Below are 6,000 nucleotides of genomic sequence, written 5' to 3' on the forward strand. Positions count from 1 at the left end.
CAGCCATTTACTGTACAATTCAGAATTGAATGAGAGGAAGGCTGAGGAGGGCTGTCAATCAAATATCGCGCTTCAGGAACGACCAATCATAGGAAAGCCCGCCCTGCCTTGGTTCCCTCCCCCATAGTGCCAAAATTAAATTCGAGCGAGCGTAAAAACATCTTTCGCGAGAGGCTGTTACGCGCGAGAGGCTGTTTTGCGCACGCTGAGGTAATTTGCGCGCGCGAGAGGCTGTTTTGCGCGCACAGATGTCATTTGCGCACGCGCAGAGATCATTTGCGCGCTCGCAGTTCATATCTACGCATGTGGAATAATATAATACGCCCGAATGCATCTTTTATCACATTAGTGATTATGGCACTAATGTGTCGCCATAGTATGGCGACACATTAGTGCCATAACTCACTGATGTGATAAAAGATGCATTCGGGTGTACGCATAGATATTAACTTCGGGCATATTATATCATTCCACACGCGTATATCAGCCTCTCGCGCGTAACTGCCTCGCGCGAAAGATGTTCTGCGCTCTCGCTCGAATTTAATTTTGGCACTATGGGGGAGGGAACCAAGGCAGGGCGGGCTTTCCTGTGATTGGCCGTTTCTGAAGCGCGATATTTGATTGACAGCCCTCCTCAGCCCTCCTCTCATTCAATGGCTGAAATTCAGAAGACAACCGCGTCTGGGCAGGTCCCTTCAGGTAAGAAACCCTTTGCTGAATTCGCTAACGAACAGCTAACGTTAACTTTAGGGTTAACATTAGTTAGTGCAATGTCTGGCTGGCAACAATGACTATTACGTTATTAGGCTAACTGAACTATTGTAGGGTTAACGTGCATATTCTGTTTGTTAACCTAAAAATGCATTAATGGATCGTAAATATTATTTTAGAAACTTGCTGGTTATGGCATTGGTCAAAAGTTGATGGATGTTCATTTCCCCTCACCCCCCATGTTTGTGACACAGATTTCACAGAGTTTCTGTTCCATTATCTAGTATGGAGGTATGTCGGTCAGCTGTACCACAATATCCATAGTCGAGCTGTAATAATGGATAGTGAAATTAACTGCCAATGGAATTTCCGTATGTTCAAACACACACACACACACACCTTTTGTTTCTCATATGGAGAGAGATATGTATTTATTTTTTCACTTGCATTCTCTCTTCTCAGGACACCATTAGGAGACAGATCCTGACCCGGCTCCGGTCCAAGTTTGAACTGGGACTCACAAGAGAGCCTATTGATTTGGATTATTTTGAGTTTGTGTGTAGGCAGGAGTTGTATATTTTGTGCAATGCACAGCCATGTTGATGTGACCCTGATTCATTGTATAAATAAACTTCTCATTCAGTTAAATCAGTCCAACTCCTTGTGTGCCATGCCAGTTCTCTTGTAGATAAATTATCTAATTTAACTGTGTCTTTTAGGTAACAGTGCACTCGTTTTCTGACTTAGTTGTTGAATGTCACGTCATTCTTTTTTTTTGTCATTTGCTTATTATTGAGTTTTCTTTTACAGAACATAAACAAAGGTGGTGTATATGTCTGCAGGACATCAAATCAAATAAAAAAATAAAAAAGACAAAAAGTAATCATTAGGGAGAGGATCCATTTCTAATCCAAGGCACAAGTCAGAACCATACATCGATATCGATAACTATTGATCATTTTAATGACCTAAAAAGAATAGGAATTACCATGCTGGATTTAAACACTTCTGTTTAACACTTAATATGACCTTCAACTGTTCTTCAACATGTCTACTGATATTGTCAATAAATATGGAACCGTGTTTGTGTAACATGTTTTATATTGATATTGATCAAAAGTCTATCACAATATGATAATTTATTGTTCTATTGGCTCTATTGTATTTCATGCAATGTAAGTGTGAATGGTACATGGAACTGCCAAAATTACTTTCAAACAATCTAGTAAGTAATAATAACAATACAAAGATTATATAACTATACAAAGACTAATGTTGGTGTTTAGCTACACTAACCTATTTCTCAGAAACATATGGAGATGAAATTTTATGCAAGCCATAGTTTTCGGTCATCACAAGTGCCCGAATTCAGCCAAGGGTTTCTTAGCTGAAAGGACCTCTGCCGTAGCCTGGTCCTACCAGACCATCATACTTCATTTCATTTGTACAGAAGGTCTGGAACTGCTCCATTGACTTTCCTTGTAAACTAGAAATGCAATTCCTGAAGGTATTGCAGTGTGAATGCCAGGGATGCAAATACAAGTATGACAAAAAAAAGAGAGAGTTACCCGAAGTCAGAAAAAAATATGATGGCGTAATATCCTATTGACATGAGAAGGCCTGTGCTATATGCTTCAATATATAGGAAATTATATTTAGTAGTAGAAATAGCAGCGCATAGCAGGGGATGGGCAGTGATGGAAAGGTCCTCGCGAAGAATAGCATTTTAAGACCACTCATATGAGCGTGACAGCGATAAGGCCTTTAATTGGTCAGCCTGAAGGCTGATTTTTACTACTCCGTAAAGTGTTGTACGTAGACACGGAGAGCGCTCTCCGTAGCACTACGTGCGCATCCACTGTCTTTTAACAACGGAGATGGATGGAGATAAGATTTGAAAAGGTCTGGGAGTTTATTTACAACACAATTTACATGGTTAGTAGCACTGTTGGGCAAATTACTTTAAAAAGTAATTACTTACAGTTACTAGTTAGGATTCGTATACGCCCGGGTAAAGTGATTCTGTAAAAAAAATTGTTAGAAGACCAATCACACCCCTTTCCGTCTCCGCCGTCTCCGTTGCGTTGACGGATTGTGAAATAATATGGGACACGCACGTAGATCTACAGAGAGGGTCTCCGACGACGGACTACGTTCAGCACTTTACGGAGTAGTATAAACCAGAATTAACTAGTTACTGGGGAAAGTGACTGTTGCGTTACTTTCAAGTACATTTCTTAAAGGCCCACTATGCAACTTCGGGCATTTCTTCGCTGTTTTCTTGGTTTTGGCACGCATATTTCTCTACACAGCGCCCCCTACAGCTTCGTCGTAGATATTTACAACACTGTCGTAATAACTCGTTGACGACCCTTCCCCATGCACTTCTACGTGAGCCATGTGCATTTGTTTTCAAAGAAGCCGGCGAATGCGTGGAGCCATGTCCGAAGTAGATGTTCATAAAGTGTAGGCAAGGTTATACATTTTTAAAATGGTGTATTTGTATTGCAATAAACATAGATCCATCATTTTTTATAGTTGACGGGGAGAATTTATATCCTAGATTATAATTGTTTCTTCTTAGGTATCTTAGGTTGAACAGAACAATCAGTGTAAGAGTGTTGGACAAAACTCAGACGAACAGCAAAAGACGAACAGCAAAACACAGACCAACAGCAAAACACCCATGGAAACAAAGGTGTTTATATGGTTGCAAGCAAGCTAGAAACATACAGGGCACACAACAAAACGGTCGAGAAAACGATTTTTACAGGGCTCACAACCAAATGGTTGAGCAAACACATTTGTACAGAGACTATCAACATCAAGAATACCACGAAGACAAAGTTCACCGAAGGGTACTTTCAATTATAAAAGCAACACGGCCAAGTCGGCGTCTGATTTGCAGTCTTCTTTTTCTTTCAGTTTACGCTATTCCTGAAAAGCTTGCCCAACGTTTACTCGTGTCTGGCCTCTCTGTCGGTCCGTCTCCCTTTTCTCTTCTTCTGTTCCTCCGACATTGGGTTTCTCTGTCTCTTTTTAGTCGGCTTATCTATGATGAATGTAACAATCCCTTAGTTACTTGTGTTTATATTGAGCCGCTTCCGTGTTTGGGGTTTCGGCGGGAGTCTCGGGTCTTCGTGAGACCCGAGACTCCCGCGAGAGTGAGCGGCGGGTCGCCGGCAGAAACATATTCCTTTTCTCCGCCAAGATGCGCAAGCGGGAGTCGAAACAACGAACAATCGAACAAAAATGGATAATAGAACCATCGCAATGACTCCTAGCCTGTTATATTAAGGTAAATCAAGCCAAAAAAGTTGCATAGTTCCCCTTTCACTCGTGTCTGATCTCTTTTCTGGTCCATTCTTCTTTTGTTCCACCGACAGTCACCTCTTGGGTCCCTTATCAGTCGATTGATCCATGATGAATGCAACAATTGCCTCGTAACTGGCTGTTTATATCTAGCCGGTGCCATGGTTGGGTGTGTGTCTGTGCCGTAAAGCATTTTCGAAACTACAATATGACTACATTTTCGAGGCGCGATTGGATACTTCCGCTGCGTCACATCCGGATTGTGTCGGTCCGAACAGAGCAAGTTGCATATGCGCTTTGTCCTTGGAGAGGTGACATTGGGCAATGACACACCCACCAAACGACCCAGGAATGGTTGCAGAACCATCTGAACCATCTCAACCAGCATAATTAATGTATTTTGACTAAAAAAGTTGCATAGTGGGCCTTTAATGTTCAAATGTGTCAAATAATTTGGAACCCACCTCCACCCATCTTTAATGGAACCCAAAATACATGTTAATGTTCATGCACGGAAGCATGCATCGTTCAAAGATGTTTGAATTACTTGACACCGACGTGGAGAGGCACTTTGTCCAGGGCATAATGTGCATTTCACGATTTCACTCGTTCCTTTAATTTCTTTGAGGGAAAAGTAATCTAATCCACTTCCATTTAAAGAAGGCTATTTTTGGATTATTTGGGCTCGCCATACATTTCTCGTCTAGTCACTTGTATCATTGTGTTTCCGCGCTTTCGACTTTGTGTAAACAACACCCGCCCAACTCTACCTCTGATGGCTTACAATGACATGTTACTCTACCTCAGCCAATCGTTATCATTAATGTGATTGTCTCGTGCCAACTAACCAAGGAAGAACAGTAAAGAGAGAGAGAAACGGCTCTCTACCAGCCTACCCAGGGGACTGTAGCAAACTATCCGTCATACATTGAGGTGGAAACGCCTGTTATGTGTGTAAAACACTACGCGAAACACGGGAGCCTCATGAGTTCAACTGTTTACTCCAACTTATCCCAACGGACACACGTCACCGGAAACACGTCATCCGTTACATTAAAATACAGGCATGCTATCAAAATACGGGCATGCCGTAAACACTGTCATGGATAAATAACAACGCCCACTTGTGATTGCAAATTTTCAAAACGGCTAATATCAGGTAATATCAATAATGTTTAACATTTGGAACAATACTTATCTTATATTCTTGTATGCTTTATACTTAAAGTTAACCTTACTTATACTTATAATCTAAGTGAACTGAGAAATAGGCTTATGTCATTGACTACAGAGCAATGTCTGTCTGGTGGTTGTTGGTCAGCCCAGAACCCTCTCTACTATAATTCCAAACGTTTGGCAGAGATATCCTTTTAAACCTTCATTAGTTTCAACCATAGTACGTTTAAAGAGCATAATGTTATCTTCACTAGTTAATCATCACTTTTTCCCTCTTGGCACACTTGTGGCGCTTGTGTCTGAACATGTGGTCCAGCACTCGAGGTGGGCAGCCGCAGTGCACCAGGGAGCAGGTGGGGGTTTCAGGTGCCTTTGCTGGAGGACACCACAACTACTCCCCCGGTCCACATTTTTTGTGTACCGGTCGGGACTTGAACCGGCCACCCTCTGGTACCTTCTTAAAGAGCATGATGTTATCTTCCCTAGTTTACTAGGATAGACTACCCTGCTACGTTAAAGGAGCAGACCCATCATTTTATCTTCACTAGTGAACTAGTTTAGTGTATTACCCTGGTACTTTAAAGGAGCAGATCCATCATGTTATCTTCACTAGTTAACTAGTTTAGTCTACTGTACCCTGGTACGTTAAAGAAGCAGACCAATCCTAACAGTTTTTAACTTCATAAGGAATATAGCTATAAAACATCACTTATTATATCTTATACTTATTATTTTGTTTAATTTCTGATCGGGACCATGAATCAACAACAACAACAGTCTTTGGACCCCAAATATATTTAT

At 41.4% G+C, this 6,000-nt stretch overlaps 1 protein-coding gene across 1 annotated transcript in view; it reads right to left on the minus strand.

Moving 5' to 3' along the window:
- Window positions 1-5,975: 5,975 nt before the first annotated feature.
- Window positions 5,976-6,000, minus strand: part of zgc:92380 (keratin) — a 4,741-nt gene continuing 4,716 nt past the window's right edge. Inside the window, exon 7 of the mRNA XM_030355209.1 lies at window positions 5,976-6,000. This exon is cut by the window's right edge and continues 415 nt beyond it. The gene's annotated coding sequence lies outside the window, so the exon portion shown is untranslated.

The sequence above is a fragment of the Gadus morhua genome, chromosome 4 (assembly GCF_902167405.1).
Source record: "Gadus morhua chromosome 4, gadMor3.0, whole genome shotgun sequence".
Taxonomy (NCBI): Eukaryota; Metazoa; Chordata; class Actinopteri; order Gadiformes; family Gadidae; genus Gadus; species Gadus morhua.